The sequence below is a fragment of the Acanthochromis polyacanthus genome, chromosome 14 (assembly GCF_021347895.1).
Source record: "Acanthochromis polyacanthus isolate Apoly-LR-REF ecotype Palm Island chromosome 14, KAUST_Apoly_ChrSc, whole genome shotgun sequence".
NCBI classification, from domain to species: domain Eukaryota; kingdom Metazoa; phylum Chordata; class Actinopteri; family Pomacentridae; genus Acanthochromis; species Acanthochromis polyacanthus.
The window spans coordinates 38,257,559-38,274,252 of record NC_067126.1 but is presented as its reverse complement, the minus strand read 5'-3'; the positions used below and the strand labels follow the sequence as shown (position 1 = coordinate 38,274,252).

Here is a 16,694-nt window from a genome sequence, read left to right as displayed (position 1 = left end):
AACTGCTCAAGTTGCTGCTGAGCAGATCTTGTTCCCTCTTTCCAGTCTTTGTGCGAGTCTAACTGGCTGCAGACTTATATTCATTGGCAAGATGTGGGATTAGAATTGATCACCTCATAAAACTCTTGCTAAAAAGAAAGGTTTTGTTGATGTTTTTGCCTTTCTGCAGACCAGAACTATTCACGAATGTTGCAACTATCAAGAGATTTCCAATGAGACACAGACTCTGTGCATTCTTCTGCTTTGTTACAACGTCAAGGTGTGAATCTGGTCAGTTTGCAAAGCTGTGTGGACATCATTCTGCTGGATGCACAGGCTTTAACGGGCACGGATGAAACCTTGAAAACGCCGTGGCCTCGTAAGACAGACACTGACTTTTAAAAAAAAGAGGGATACAAGGACATATTCAAACCATGAACATGGAAAGCTGCAGCGCGGTTAAATAACGAGGCGCACATCTGGGATCTCGTTCCGCTACCTCTGCAGGAATCGGTCCAGTACTCGTGTGAGTTTTAGAAGCGGTGCCCACCAAATTCTGCTGCTCGTCTTTTTTCTGAATCGGTCCACCCGTCCTTGATGCCGGCGGGGGAGAAGTCTTCACAGCCGGCCTGTGTTCTCTGTGGGCTCCCAGCTTACTGACAATCCACAATCTGGATGAGACAAACAAACACGGAGCAACCTGTGACGCTAAAAATAAACACGGAACAACGTCGACAACCTACAAAATGAAACAGCCCGTCGTCAAAGTATGACAAGATCCCAAAAACATAGGAACAAACTGTGAATCAGACGTACACAAGAAGTAAAAAGCAGAGGAGAAATACGCTGTTTAGTCAGATTTTATAAAGTGTGGCGTTTGTTTATTTACTCTGAATAAAAGCCAGTATTGAGAATAAATGTCTCCAGCTGGGACGTCCCTGACATTAGAGGACATTCCAGGCAGTAAGAAAGGTGATAGAAGTCCAAAGAGGTGGAGAGATCAATGAGTTCTTCATGTTTACTCACCTACAACCTCAGCGAATTTTGTCGTCTTCCCTGTCGTTCTTTCCCAGCACCACCTCCTCGATGCTTTGCTCTCTTCTTTGTCCTCTTCTCCTGAGCCTTTTGTAGTTCTTTCCTGGGTTTTGGCCTGAGAACGGAAGGATCTTTATGATGCTTTATGTACAGCAAAGGCTACGTGACGCAGCACACAACATCCCAAGACGACAATCTCGAAACATCAAAGCTCCTAAAGCAAACGCACGATCCTGAGGCATTTTCCAAATAAAATCATCACATCTTCTGCCTGGAAAACAGCTGACCGAGCCAAACTGCATTAAAAAGCCATTCCTCCTTAAACTAATCTACAACAAAATAGATGAAATTACCCTAATAAAAATACCCCCCGCTGCGTTCGTGGTCATTTTTGCTCTGGTTTGTGTAAAATATTACCCACCGCACGATCCTGAGCTTGTGGTAGCATCGCCACAGAAAAGAAGCAGCTGAATTTAGCTTTCAGAATCGAGCTTTTCCTGCAATGTAGAAATCCATTTTCTGACTCATTATTCACAGCCGGTGCTTAATGGCGAGAGTAATTTCTATAAGATTATGATTAATATTGAAGAGATCCTGTAAGTTCTCGGAATGAAGCTGGGACAAAAGCAGAAAGACTTGATGCCAAACATATCCTGTCAAAAAAAAAAAGGCATGAAAGTACAAGAAAAATAACCGGGAAAAGTTCAACAAACATCCACAGATCTTTTCTCTATGAACCTTTTAAGCCTGTCTCCACTCAAAAGTGTGTTTTGCTTTTTGTTACCTCACTGAACATTTGACCTTCACTGTGCAGAACAGGGTTGGCATCTGAAGGAGTTTACACATTCATCTGCTGAAGGAGGAAACTTTCTCTGCGCGCACGCTTTATTAAATCTGATATCGGACGTGTTCGTACAAGCAGGACTTTGTGGAAGAACGACGATCTTAGAAACCGATCATGGTCCAAAATTCAGCTCACACCTGTCTCATGGAAATTTAAAACTTCCAGTACATCGAAAATTTGATTTCAACAGAAAAACTTTTAAAATGAAAGATTCTGGCACACGTTCAGAGATCTCCGATTTTCAAAGGGAGAGAAAGAAGTTCCGACAAAATAAGTATCTTTTTTAGCGAAAAACAACATCCCCAGCAGAATATTTTTATGTCTTAAAACATGTCTTGGACAGGGGTGTCAAACATGCGGCTCGCAGGCCAAAAGCATAGACTGTGTATAAAGATGGACGTAGCATCTAGCTCCAGAATTGAAGCCAACCTGGAAGTGTCAAAAACTTGCAATATCACGCCGTCCGCTAGGGTGGCTCCAAAAAGCTTTTGCTCCATAGACCCCAATTCATTTTTGGAGAAAATAAAATTTGATAGACTGATGTTCTACAGCTCAGGATTTTTTCCCGTTAGTTTCATGGTCAAAAATGAGAGATCAGGTGGCCGATCTAAAATAAATCAATACTGAATTTTAAATAAATCCTTAAAGTTGGCGGAGCCAGGGGGCGTGGCTATACTTGATAGACAGCAACAGAAGCCTCTGCAGTAAAATGTGGGCGGGATAAGAGAGTCCTCAGCCAATCCTGCCCCTAGTTGCTCTCTGGTCCAGTCTGTTCGATGACGCTTTTTACGTCACTGGCTCCAAAAAATCCAAAACGGCGACCAGGAAGTAGCAAAATCCGGGCTTCATTTTCTTGGCGTTGAAACCAACGGGTGACGTCACGGTTATTTACGCCTGGCCAAAAGCGGTCCTCCAGAGGGTCCAATCCGGCCCTCAAAGTGTAAAAGACATTAACTGCAGATTGTAAATTAGTAAAACTATACATTAAAAATAATTTCTAGACCATGACAAGTTGTTTGATCATAAAGTAAAATACTAGATTGTTGTTTTGTGTCTCATTTTGTAATATTTTGTCTTGTTTTTGTTGATTTTTTTTTGTCTGACTTTCGTCATTTTGTGTTTCCTTTGTGGCTCACTTGTGTTTATTGTCTTATTTTTGTCATTTTGTGTTTTGTTTTATTTTATGTTTTTGTCGCTTTGTGTCTTTTTTGTCTCATTTGTGTGCTCGTCCACTTTTTTGTCATTTCATTTCTCGTTTGTGTTCATTTCTGGTCTTGTTTGTGTCATTTGTGTAATTTTCTTGTCTCATCTTTGTCATTTGTCCATTTTTTTGTCGCTTTGTAATTTTTGTCAGATTTTTTGTCGTGCTTCGTGTGGCTTGTCTCGTCTTTTTTTGTAGTTTTCCATCTGATTTTTGTAATATTGTCTTGTTTTGTTTTTTTTCGTCTTGAGTTTTGTCATTTTCATCATAAAGTAAAACACTATATCGTTCAGTTCCAGATACCTGTGACTAAATGTTTTATTCCTTCATAGATCTAATGTATAAATGATCATCTGAGGCTGAATGCTGCTGAAATTGAACTTATTTTCTTAAGAAATTTCAGGTTTTTCATGATGTTTTGTCAAAGATAAATCTTTACTCTGAATGTACTTTTTGCACTAAAACAAAGGAAACATTTAGGAGTTGTTGTTATGCTGTGATTTTACTGCTCCAGCCCACTGGAGACCAAACTGGGTTGAATGTGGAACCTTGAACTAAGACGAGTTTGACGCTCCTGTTTTAGAACATAAGGCTCCATGCGTGGAGTCAGCTGATCAGGCTGCTAACTGTGAAGTGGGAGAATCTGTTTCCATCATGCACAGACTGATCAGCTTTCCCCGCAGTCTGATCTTAGTTTGTTCAGTCACGTCTTTAACTCCTTTACTGGTTACCTGGCAACCTAATGGTCATAACATGATGATAACAGTCCATCACACAGCACAGAATCAACCACAAAACACTTCAAATAACACATTAGATTACATGTTAACTGCTCCGGTCATCACATTTTGCTTCCTTCCAGGCTTTATGCCAAGTAAACGGGCCATAAAAGGTTGGATAAAAACCTCCAGATTGTTCCTTTAAGGATGCTTTCCTACCTTGGAGTGGATACGGGGTGGTCTTCTGGTTTCGTTTAGGGGTCTCACTTTTGCTCCTATTATTCCTCGTCTTAGTGTCGCTGTAGGTCAGAGGAGTCTCTTTGCTCCGAACACTCTCCCTCCTCGTACTTAGTCCTCTGTTGCTCATCGTATGGCTCTTTTTATCCTGGCTATGTAAGCCTGGCCTGCTTCTGTCTTTAGGACGTCTCTTAGGACCAGAAGGGGTTGCCTCCTGAAGGACAAAACAGACAAATGTTTATTCACAACCTTCCCAAGGGAGCGTCTTCTCTGCAATTCCCATCGAGATATTTTGACGTAAAGCTCCAGCTATCATTTGCAGATGAGACTTTCTGTGGATCAGCTGATCACCAGGGAGGGGTCAGCTGGTATAGATAAGCCACATGTGGAGTCGTGATAAGCTCGGCGTTGAGTCATGGTGCTTAAACGCAGCTACTGTACACAAAAACAAACCAATACTGTACACAAAAAACAAACTGTACACAAAAAACAAAACTGTACACAAAACAAACCAATACTGTACACAAAAACAAACCAAAACTGTACACAAAACAAACCAATACTGTACACAAAAACAAACCAATACTGTACACGAAAACAAACCAAACTGTACACAAAAACAAACCAATACTGTACACAAAACAAACCAAACTGTACACAAAACAAACCAATACTGTACACAAAAACAAACCAAAACTGTACACAAAAACAAACCAAAACTGTACACAAAAACAAACCAAAACTGTACACAAAAACAAACCAATACTGTACACAAAACAAACCAAAACTGTACACAAAAACAAACCAATACTGTACACAAAAACAAACCAATACTGTACACGAAAACAAACCAATACTGTACACAAAAACAAACCAATACTGTACACAAAAACAAACCAATACTGTACACAAAAACAAACCAAAACTGTACACAAAAAAAACCAAAACTGTACACAAAAACAAACATACTGTACACAAAAACAAAACCAAAACTGTACACAAAAACAAACCAATACTGTACACAAAAACAAGAGGCATATATAAACAAATTGGCTTTTTGAAATAGCAAATGTCTTGAGGTACCAAAAGACAAACCTCAGGTGGTCCGTACGACCCACCTAGAAAGTAGTAGTAGCGACATATTACGTATATCAAATGCCTAAGCTGCAGTAATTCAGTAGTGGCGGGGCTGCTGCGTCACTTGCACCACATTGTGCCAAAATCAAGAACTCTTCTGTCCCATTATGCAGTTGGTTTGCTCCATTGAAACAATTAAACCAATATCATGTAAAAAAGCTCTTAAATTTCTTGTGAGAGGAGGGCATGTTTTTCAATATTTCTGTAATAGACACAACACCAGATGAGAAGATGTAATGATAACACATGGCCGGAAGGACACTGGAAAAAGAAAATAAGAGTTATCAATTAAAGCAGTAACTTCATTAAAAAAATCCTTTGGTACAGTTTTATTAATCAAGGATAGAGGTCATTTTTTTCAAAATAAGTTACTTCCACCTGTCGAAATGCACAAAGTAACATACTGACAGGTCTGACTGACTGCAGGTCAAAAATTGACCCGTTTTAAAGTTTGAAAATGTGGAAAAAATGTATAGATTTAGATTTATAGATAAATCAACCAAAATCCAGCGAATTTCGCTGGATTTTGGTTGATTTTTTTTGTGAATGCTTTTAAGAAACATTTTCAAACATTTCTTTTTTTCCCCACCAAAAAAATGTTTAAAGATTTCCCAAAATATTTGAAGTTTTACTGACATACATGTAATCACTTTTAGATATTTTAGGATTTTTTTGGAAGATTTTTACTCATTTTTTAAAAAATATTTACAACAATTTGTCTTGCCAAATTTGGGGGATTTTTTTTTTTTAAATAAAACTTTAAGGGAAACTTTTAAGGAATTGTTGGAATTTTCTTCCTGGAGGTTTGGAAATTTTCAGAAATTTGAGGAATTTTTGGATTTTTTTTCAGATAAGTAAACAGTATTTTTTTTTGGTGCCCATTAAATGAGACAACAGGAGGCGTTAAAGCGTGCCTGCCCACAAAAATAAAACAACCTGTAAACTATCATTTTGTTCTGGCACAGTTGGATGTTGATAACGTCACATAATTGAACCGTTTACTGTAAATTAACTACAATGTAATAATATTTCTGCTTTAAATATTTAACTGTCACTAAACCTGAACCACATCTAAGCCGCCCTGCTGTACACCACCTCATTAACAACTCTTTATTATTAAGTGTGAGTGCCCCACCTTGTGAAAGCTTATGAAACTGCAATGAATTACACTGAAAACAACAGATTAAACTCGACTAAACCCAGTGTAAACAACAGCACAGATTTCAACTCATGGGCAGAACAATGGCCAGAGAAATCCGTCAGAACTCTGCTGTCTGCTCACCTGTTCATCTCCATGGTGATCATAGCTGCGCGGTTCTGATCGAACGTCGTGGACCCATTTTTATGCCGTAAACTGCTGTGTCTCAATTTGCAGCCAGCAAACGCAGTCCAGGAAACCTTTCCCAGGGGAATAAAACAGCGTTAGTCCGCAGGTAAGCCTGAAATACCATTTCACCACCACAACGTGTGCTGATGGGGTAAGACGGTGAGCAGAGACATTGCTGTGTACCTGTCTTTCTAAACTTTCCACAGTCTGGTGAAAGACATGTCATGGGGATTCTGAGTGGGTTTTCCATCTAAAATTCATACAGCGGTTAGTTACCATGCTTGTACAAAATGTGTGACAGGCAACATCCAAAAGCTCATGAACTCTAACGTGGAAGTGCAGCAACGGCAAGAGCAAAAAAGCAAAGCTGATTGATCTGCAGTTCATTCTGCGGTCAGCATGTGTGTCTGTGTAGCAAGCTGCAGTTAGTTAAACTTGTACTAAGGAGTCTAAATGTTTCCAATGTATTCATTTGTAGCAACAAATGAATAACGTGATTTAGTAACAAGTAAACTAACTGATAATGAATGGGCCACTATTCCAGAAACACAAACAGCTTCTGAGTCAATTTTCAGAAATAAATCACTACTGTCTAGTTTCAACGTCTCCTATTTGGAAAATGATAAACTGAACTTTTGACTAAAAAAACGCGCAAATTGTACATTTGTAAAACTAGAAATGTAAAATAATTCCTAGACCATGACAAGTTGTTTTGATCATAAAATACTAGATTGTTTATTGTTCTTTTGTCATTTTGTGTCTCATTTCTATAATATTTTGTTTTGTTTTTGTTGTTTTTTGTCTAATTTTTGTCACTTGTCTCATGTTTTTGTCATTTTGTGTTTCCTTTGTGTCATTTTGTGTTCTGCTTTATTCGATGTTTTGTTGTTTTGTGCTTTTTTTGTGTTGTTAGTCCCCTTTTCTGTTGTTTTGTTCCTCGCTTTTGTCATTTTTGGTCTTGTTTGTGTCATTTGTGTAATTTTTTTGTCTCATTTCTTATCATTTGTCCATTTTTTTGTTGCTTTGTAACTTTTGTCTAATTTTTTTGTCTCTTTCTTGATTGTTTCGTGTCATTTGTCTTCATTTTGTGTCTCGTTTTTGTCGTTTTGCGTCTGATTTTTGTAATATCTTCTCTTTTTTGTCTGACTTTTGTCATTTTGATCATAAAGTAAAATACTACATAATTCAGCTGCAGATAGCTGTGCCTAAATGTTTCGTTCCTTTGTAGATCTAATTTGGAAATGATAAACTGAGGCATAAAATTGCTGAAATTGAATTTACTTTTCTTAATAAATTTCAGGTTGTTCATGACGTTTTGCTAAAACATGTGAACTTTATCTGAATGGACTTTTCTGCCGCTAAATTGTCAAATGTCCTGGTCTTACTGCAGATTGTGCAGCTACTGAATATCAGAATTCTTATAACAGAAAGCCTGAGCGACAGAAAACCCATTAAAGAATCCCAGTTAACCAGTGATGACAGCAGCCACAAAGCAAGCATCAGTACGGCACCATAGCCAAGAGGAAATGCATCGCACACAGCAAAGCTCAGAAGACAACATTTATGTCACAAAAACGGGAAAGTTCAGAAAGCGTTCAGTGAACACGTACCATGTTATCCTTGTCAACAGTAAAAGGAATAGTTAAGGCTCTTCGTCGCTCCATCATGGTCCACGAGTTGGTAAGGCACAGCGAAAACACTGCAAGAAAAACACACAGAGACATGAAGAGAGTAAGCTCCAGGGTTAATGATAAAAACAAGTCAGCAATCATGACAAAAAGGACATGCAGTAATATACAAACTAAACCCTTTATAAAAACATGAGCGTAAAAAAACTGGGTGGCAACTTGAAGGCTTTGTTTGTATTCCTAAAAACTAGGGCTGGCCCGAATAGTGGTTTCTGGCCTCCGAATATTCGGGCCCTATTAAAGACGAATATCCGAATATTCGTTACGCCCCCTAAACGTCTTGTGGCGGAGACGGCCCGAATATTCGGATCCGTTCGTCTGGTCTCCCGGGTCCAACTTTTGCCTTCGTTTTGTCTTCAGTTAAACTGTGGGCCGAAGGTGAAAGGAAGAGACGAGCTCTGAATATTTTCGTCTGGGGGAGGAGGGGGTGATCACATCGACATATGTGTATATGTTATAGACATATGTGTATATGTTTATGTGATCACAGGACGGGATGAGCAGATGTGGGCCGATGTGGGCTGAAGGCGGAGGGAATACGGTAACGCTGAATATTCTTTCTGGGGGGGGATTAGTATCCGGATGCCGCCGTAGCGAACGAATATTCGGATATTTGGGTCCAGCCCTGCTAAAAACAAGAACATACCTGTTGAACTATTGGTAAATGGACTTGCTCTTATATAGCGCTTTTCTACTCATCAGAGTACTCAAAGCGCTTTTACAACAATTGCTCCCATTCACCCAGACACACACACATTCACACACTAATGTGCAGGTTGCTAATCAACCTGCAACATCAGTCAGTATACATTCACACACCAGTGGAACAGTCACTGGTAGGCAATTCGGGGTTCAGAATCTTGCCCAAGGAAACTTCGGCATGCAGCACATGACTAGGCGAGTGCGGGAATCGAACCGCCAACCCTTCGATCGTTGGACGACCCGCTCTACCACCTGAGCCACAGCCGCCTCCTACTGTTCCTACTATTGCCATTCACTTTACTTTTAGCTTTAATTAGTGTCAGTGTTTTATTCTGTATTAAGCTCTGTTTATTTTTGATGTTCTCTCTGGTTTTATTTGACTTTTAGCTGCCTGGTTCTCTGGTATAATGTCATCTCTCTCTTTTTTTGACTTTTAAATTTCAAACTGCCCAGTTCCCTTGTTTGAGTTGCCAACCTATCAAATTATTCATTTCATTTATTCTCATTTTTACTATTTATTTCTAATTGACTGCTCTGATTTGTCTCCTAGAGCTTTGTTTGATTGTCTCTGTGCATGTGTGAAATGTCAAAGTGAAGGCTGCTATATAAATAAAGTTATTATTTATTATTATTATTATTGTCTGGTACTTTTACTTGACCAGCAGTGTTGTGCACGCTTTATCAGCACGCTTTGTGATGACTAACACTGATGTGGCACAGTGAGACGGCAGTAAGACAGGGAGGTTACAGCGCTCCGATTTCACTCCCTGCAGGCAAAGCAGGCACGTCAACTGCTTTTTTTGTTGTACAGCCCCAAGACACGGCCGCAAATCCAGGCGAGACATCGACCGCTGACAGATTGTGTGTACAGCAGACGCATATCACATAAATCATGCAACCAAATAAAAACAAGTTTGATTTATTAGGCGACACCACGGGAGTTTAACTTTCGCCATTTTTAACAACATGGAAAGCATCCGTATACGCAAATGAAGCCTTTAATGGTAGCTTTATGTTAGCACGCAAGCTGAAAAGAGTCAGATGTTCAGAAGCATTTCGCAACAGTAGCAAATAACGATCAACTGATTTCCTGGAGAAAGAGTGAAAAAATATTCACTAAAGTATTGCTGCACTCATATCTGCAAGGACTGAATGTTTTATAAGCAGCAATGTGATCTGTGAAGGTGGAGAGAGACACAAAAAGAAGTGATTTTATTGTAGAGTTTGTCCAGTTCTGGTTGGATATTAAAAACTGTGAATATGTTTCAGTTAAAAAAGTCATTCTTCCTACTGTTTTATAGCTTCTTTTCACACGTTTATACTTTTCAAGAAAAATACGCTGCAAATTCTGTCATGGATTATTGCATTACTTTTCCTGATATTTGAGGATTTTGCTACGATAGCAAAAGATTTAGTCAAGTATCACGTCAAAATTAGAATTTTTGATATTGTGACAACATTATTAATAGAAAAAGACAAAGGAGACCTAAGCAGTTGTTGTTAACAATTAGTGGCGCCACCTGTGCTCTGGTTGGCAGCTGTAACATCGCAAAAACAACTTTATTACTTAATGATATGATATCTTTACTTTCATGTCATGCACACAAGTGTGCCAAGATACCAATATACAACCACTGCAGCAATACATCCAGAACACGCATTAATCTGCTGCTCAGTTCTCAAACTAAATATGCTGTCTCCTATACTGAGAATGGCAAAGAAGTTCTGCCATGGAAAAGGTTCCTCTTCTAAAACACAACTCTACTTGTCCATGGTCATCTGAGCAAAAGAAATCAGCATAAACAGAGGACATCTTCCTGGTAAGTACCTCTCTGATACCTTTCTATACAGGACAGTAAAACATCAAATGAAAATCATTATAAATTACACCGCAAACAAAGTCTGACCTTCTCTGGAGCAGCATTGGTTTACACCAAATATCAACAGACCACTTTTCTCCAAATCTAAGAAACATATTACTCCTCATCTCCTGAACATCACAGAATAGCCTATTATGAAAAATAAATGAAGAGTTGTTCAAATGAAATAAAGATTTTGGCTCATTGGCTCAGGGATGATTGGACATGTATTGGACGGCATAGCTCAGTGGGTAGAGTGGCCGTCTTGTAACTGGAAGGTTGCCGGTTCGATCTTCATCCTCATCGAGCTCATGTGGAGGTGTCCCTGAGCAAAACACCAAACCCCTAATTGCTCCTGGTGGGTTGTGGTTATCAGTGTGTGAATGTGACATATCATGTAAAGCGCTTTGGATAAAAGCGCTATATAAATACAACCATTTATATTTAGGGGGGCGGCATGGCTCACTGGAAGGTTGCCGGTTCGATGCTCATGTCGAGGTGTCCCTGAGCAAGACACCAAACCCCTAATCGCTCCTGGTGGGTCGTGGTTAGCGCCTTGCATGGCAGCTTCCGCCATCAGTGTGTGAAAGGGTAAATTTTGGATAAAAGCGCTATATAAATACAACCATTTACCATTTTTACCATTTACATGTCCCAATTAAATATTGTTTTTGTGATTCTCTGACTGGACATTTTCACCAGTCTAGGTGAAGCATCTGCCATTTATGTCTGATGTTTGGAGGCTTGGATTCCACTATAGCCCTAATTTCCGACATTTACTTTTAATTTGACTTGTCACACTTGTTTTTTTTAAACCTTCTTTAAATTTTCTCTTTGCTAGTTTGTCAGTTTATTGTTTTGCACCAAAACACCACGTATGTAAAAACGTATTTAGCGATTTAAATGGATCTCCCATTTTGCAACAACCTGTGGGAAATCAGACCAGGTGAAATAACTCTTTTAAAGGGATATAAATGTAAAACTAGCAACTAAGCAGAAGTGAGCCATTCAATACAGCAGCAACACCTTCTAAATATTTCTTTTGTCAGGGAAGCTGTTGCACAGATCGCACGTATCGCAATTTATTCCAAACAAACCTTCATAGTATAGTTGAACAGCCATGCAAGGACCACTAGTTTGATTTTAAGTTTGTATTTTTCTGTCTGAACATAAGAGAAAGTGAAAAAAATCTGATTAGCTAGCGCTAGCCGACAGAGCTAGCTCCGTTTGCGCCCAATCCATGATGCTAGCTGCACGTAATGAAGCTAAAGCTCACCTCAGGCCAAGCCTCCCGTGAAATTTACACGCAGGATCTGTCAAATGCAGACGGCTAGTTTCCCACGAACGTATCCAGCAGCAGCTTGCAAGCACAGAAGGCACGCATTTTCCTCTGTCCCACTCAACAAGCGCTGCAATATTCCTTAGCAACATCCGTTGAACGCCGGAAGTGCGTCCAAGAAAAACAACCCGAGAACACGAAGAGGTCATAGTCTGTTCCGCGCAAATGTTATTCCTTTTTGTGCAGTGAATACAGTGGTGGAAAAATCTTTGTTTTTGTGTTTGAAAATGTGTGGGTGCCTTTGACAGACACAGACAAATATTTTTTATTTATTGTTTACAAGAAAAACTGAAAAAATAATTCTTGACAGCTTCAATATGTCAGTTATCAACATTGAGAGAATGTGAGAATGTGTTTAAAACTGAACAACAAATAAATAAACCATCACATCATCAAATTAATATTTAGTGGTCCTGCCATTCACATGCAGTAGATCTCTAATCCTGGCTGGCATTTTCCCCACCAGTCTTTCACACTTTTGAGGGATCATCTCCAGTCATTCTTCTTGAATAGCTGCAGGGAGATGACCAACACCAGCAGCACTCATGCATCCCCAAACCATGATACTGCCTCCACCATGCTGGACAGTCGGTGCTGTACATGCTGGAGATAATGCTTCGCCTGGACTTCTGCGTGACCTCACACTAGCAGGAGGAAGATGAAGCTGTAAACTGGACTCATCTGACCACAGAATCTTCTTCCAGTTCCTGGCTGTCCAGTTCTTGTATGCTTGGGCCCAGTGGCTAACCTCTACAATCGATTTAATTGCTTCAGTTTTTAATATTTTGCCAACTTAATTTTCATCATGATCCTTTTTGCTATTATTAATTTTTTGCTATTTTGTTGCTAGTACTGTTACACTTTAATACTACATTCGCCAGTGACGACGTTTGGTTATATTTGCTTCTTACATACTGTGAAATAAAAAGCTGAAAATAAACGCACAATAATAAAATATAATTTTTCATTTGCTTATAACTTAGTATACAAAATATAGCAATGTTCATGGAAAATGGAATGAAATCCTCATTAATGCTGCTAGTTTTACCAAAAAGACCATAAAAAAAGGTTGATTAGTTGGAAGACACTAAGTTTGGCTTAATATGCCTCATGCAAGTACATAAATACCACTCCAACAGTATTTTCTTAAAATTTATTGATGTACCGACAGAAACATCAGACCTGCTCAGTCCCTGGAGAGAGGTTGGTGAGCGGACCTTCAAACGCTGTAGCACTTAAATTCAAGCCTTTCTCACAGAACACATGTCGACTAAACCACACACACTTAATGGCATAGATGTCTTCACTGGATTTACACATATAAAAGCAAGGCCCTGTAGCACTTTGCATGGCAGCTCACCAGCAAAATTAAACGTAGAAGATTCACTACTTAGTGTTATTAGTTGCACCTTTTTTTTTTTGCTGCGGTGATGGGAAGTCAAAATGTTTGCTGTGAAAAAGGCCGACATGCGAGTCATCCTGAGCTGGACATTGGATACCGGGTACAACATGGACACAGGAAAGTAAACAATAACTTCATATTACATAACTTAGTTTGTATATTTTTGGATTGACACCATTATGTCGTCCTGTGCTGATAAAATGAAAAGAAAACAAATGAAACTGTGCCACTGAGTTGACCACAGTCCCAGTGTCCAGCATGATCTTTAACGTCAGGAGCCACACTTCTGCACGGTTGTCTCCGAGGACGTTCCCAGGCCTGCCGCTCCACCAGCACCTTCATCAGGTCCTGAGCTTAGTGCAGCAGGTAGGCCGTTTCCACGAGACTTGCCACCCGCCCTCATGTCAGCTGAGCAGAAAAGAGAAACACATGTGGGTCGGTGACATGTACACTATAATGATCCAAGGTCTTTACCTCTAATACCTCTAATCTTATAAACGCGCTTCATGACATAATGGTTAGATAAAGCAGGATCACTGACATCAGAGCATGTTTATGTATAAAAAGTTTTAGATGCTTATTGGATACATGTACCGGTATATAATATCACAAAATTAGGATTTTTGGAAACACAGTTCTATTAACATTTAACAAAAGTCTGACATCGTCCGAAGACTAAGGTAAGCAGATTGTCCTGCAAAAGGTAAGATAGCTGCTAATTTAACCATCCTGTTGTCCTCATTTACAGGCACCAAAAAATATTGTTTCCTTGTTTGAAAAAAATCCAAAACTTTAGCAAAAGAATTCCTTAAATTTCTGAAGAAAATTCCAACAGTTCCTTGAAAATTTCAATTAAAGGTTTTATTTTTAAAAAAAAAAAAAAATTTGGCAAGAAAATTCTTGTAAATATTTTTTAAAAATGAGTAAAAATCTTCCAAAAAAATCTGAAGTGAGTACATATATATCTGTGAAACTTTTAATATTTTCTTTAAGAACATAAAAAAATCTACCAAAATCCAGTAAAATTCGCTGAATTTTGGTAGATTTTTTTTGTGAATGTTCTTAAGAAATATTTTTTAACATTTCTTTTTTTCTACCAAAAAATGTTCAAAAATTTCCCAAAAATGTTGAAAATGTGGACATCCGAAGTTTCACCGTGAAATTATTTTTTTCTCCACATTTTCAAACTTTAAGAGGGATCAATTTGACCCACAGGACGACACGAGGGTTAAGAGAATTCCACAGTTTAAACTAGAAAAGCACTCAGAGTGCAGACCTCCGCCAAGGATAGAGAGGAAAACAGGAAACCCATGCGGTAAAGGATCATGAACTGGAATCAAACCTGCGTCTCTGACACAGTTCTGTTTACAAATCGCCTTCTTAAACCAGTTGAGCTATCTGGACACCTTGCTCCAATTTGTTGGACGACATACTAACCTATGATGTTTTTGTCCTATTTTGGACCACATACTAAGACATACTAAAAAATTCAAAGTGATCCAGAATCCAGGATCCTTTCTGGATTGCCACCAAAATTAAATCATCTCTTCCTCTTATCATAGTCTACATCCCCTCAAAATTTCATGTGAATCTGAACAGGCGTTTTTGAGTTATCTTGCTAACAGACAGACACACAAATGCCGGGTGTCACATAACCTCCTTGGCGGAGGTAATAACGTTCTACTATTTCCCTTTAGGTGCTCCTTGCAGAAGCTGTAGTAGCTGCTGTTGTTGCTGTCTTACCTACTGCACTACATGGTGTGATGATGGGCTTTTCCAGTTGCTCTCCTTCAGCAATGGAAGCCCGGATCCTCCTCACCACGTAGATGGTAGCTGCAATGTAAAATAGAAGTACTGTAAATATGTTGTGGGTTAATTTTGCCTCAGCAGCTTTGATTTCACATGGATGATAAGAATGCTGTGATCTGAACTATAGATAGCTTGACTACTTGAAAAACAGAGCCAGAATATTATGAATAACTTCTCTTCATATGCTGTACATTTAGTAGTTTAACTAAAAAGTAACTAAAATATCAACTCAGAAGGTAACAGGACATAAATATAAACATCCAAGTACATTTAAAGTACTCATAACGCAGGACAGCTTCACATTTAACACATATTACATAGCTGAATTACAATTACTGGTTAAAGGTAAAGCTAATTTTAACCACTTTGTATAACGCAGGTTAGCATGGGTGAAAATAATATGTTTTAAAATAAATATACTGGAGAAATATGAAGGAGCTAAGAAGACTCAAGCTTGTACTACTACAACTTACCAAAAAGCTCCAGTTTGGTCTCATCTGTCCAAAGGACATTCTCCCAGAAGCTTGTGGCTTGTCAACATGCATTTTTGCAAATTCCAGTCTGGCTTTTTTATGAGTTTTTTTCAGCAGTGGTGTCCTCCTTGGTCGTCTCCCATGAAGTCCACTTTGGCTCAAACAACGACGAATGGTGCGATCTGACACTGATGTACCTTGGCCTTGGAGTTCACCTTTAATTTCTTTGGAGGTTGCTCTGGGCTCTTTGGATACAATTCCAACGATCCGTCTCTTCAATTTGTCATCAATTTTCCTCTTGCGGCCACGTCCAGGGAGGTTGGCTACTGTCCCGTGGGTCTTGAACTTCTGAATAATATGAGCCACTGTTGTCACAGGAACTTCAAGCTGTTTAGAGATGGTCTTATAGCCTTTACCTTTAAGATGTTTGTCTATCATTTTTTTTCGGATGTCCTGGGACAATTCTCTCCTTCGCTTTCTGTTGTCCATGTTCATACTACACAGTAGTACTCTGTACTTTATAACTACGTATTATTACTGTATAGCTGCAGATATACATATAATATAGTGTTACATAAATAAAGAAGACTTCCTCATAGCTAGCGATTTAGGCATTTAGCTAGCTAGCACACGGAAACAAATGTAAACACCGCTGTTTGTCACCAGAAAGATCATAACCACGAACTGTTTTAGTACACAACAAAACGATAAAATGATTCCTACCTTTGATTAGCAGTCAGACCATTATTCCCTTGTTTTCCCTCCTTTATTCGAGATATAAAAAAAACTGTCCGCAGCAGTAAACACACCGATGAGCTTCCTGGCTTTCTCCAATATTAATAGCCCAGCGGTTACAAAAGCACACAGCCAATTACATACCCCAGATGACGTAGGGGGTGGGGCTTAGAGGGCACATCTGCACTCTGATTGGCTGAGCTGTTAC

General features: G+C 39.1%; 2 long non-coding RNA genes across 2 annotated transcripts; both read right to left on the bottom strand.

Annotated features, from left to right (window-relative positions):
- Positions 1-529: 529 nt before the first annotated feature.
- On the bottom strand, positions 530-12,179 carry LOC127537175 (uncharacterized). The gene is made up of 6 exons (XR_007946782.1): positions 12,005-12,179; positions 8,090-8,178; positions 6,435-6,550; positions 3,998-4,229; positions 1,006-1,129; positions 530-650 (listed from the first exon to the last, which is right to left on the bottom strand). It is a non-coding gene; the product is annotated as an uncharacterized LOC127537175 (long non-coding RNA).
- A 1,027-nt stretch (positions 12,180-13,206) lies between these two features.
- LOC110954601 (uncharacterized) lies at positions 13,207-16,625 on the bottom strand. Its single transcript, XR_002595934.2, has 3 exons — positions 16,475-16,625; positions 15,213-15,302; positions 13,207-13,877 (listed from the first exon to the last, which is right to left on the bottom strand). It is a non-coding gene; the product is annotated as an uncharacterized LOC110954601 (long non-coding RNA).
- Positions 16,626-16,694: the final 69 nt, after the last annotated feature.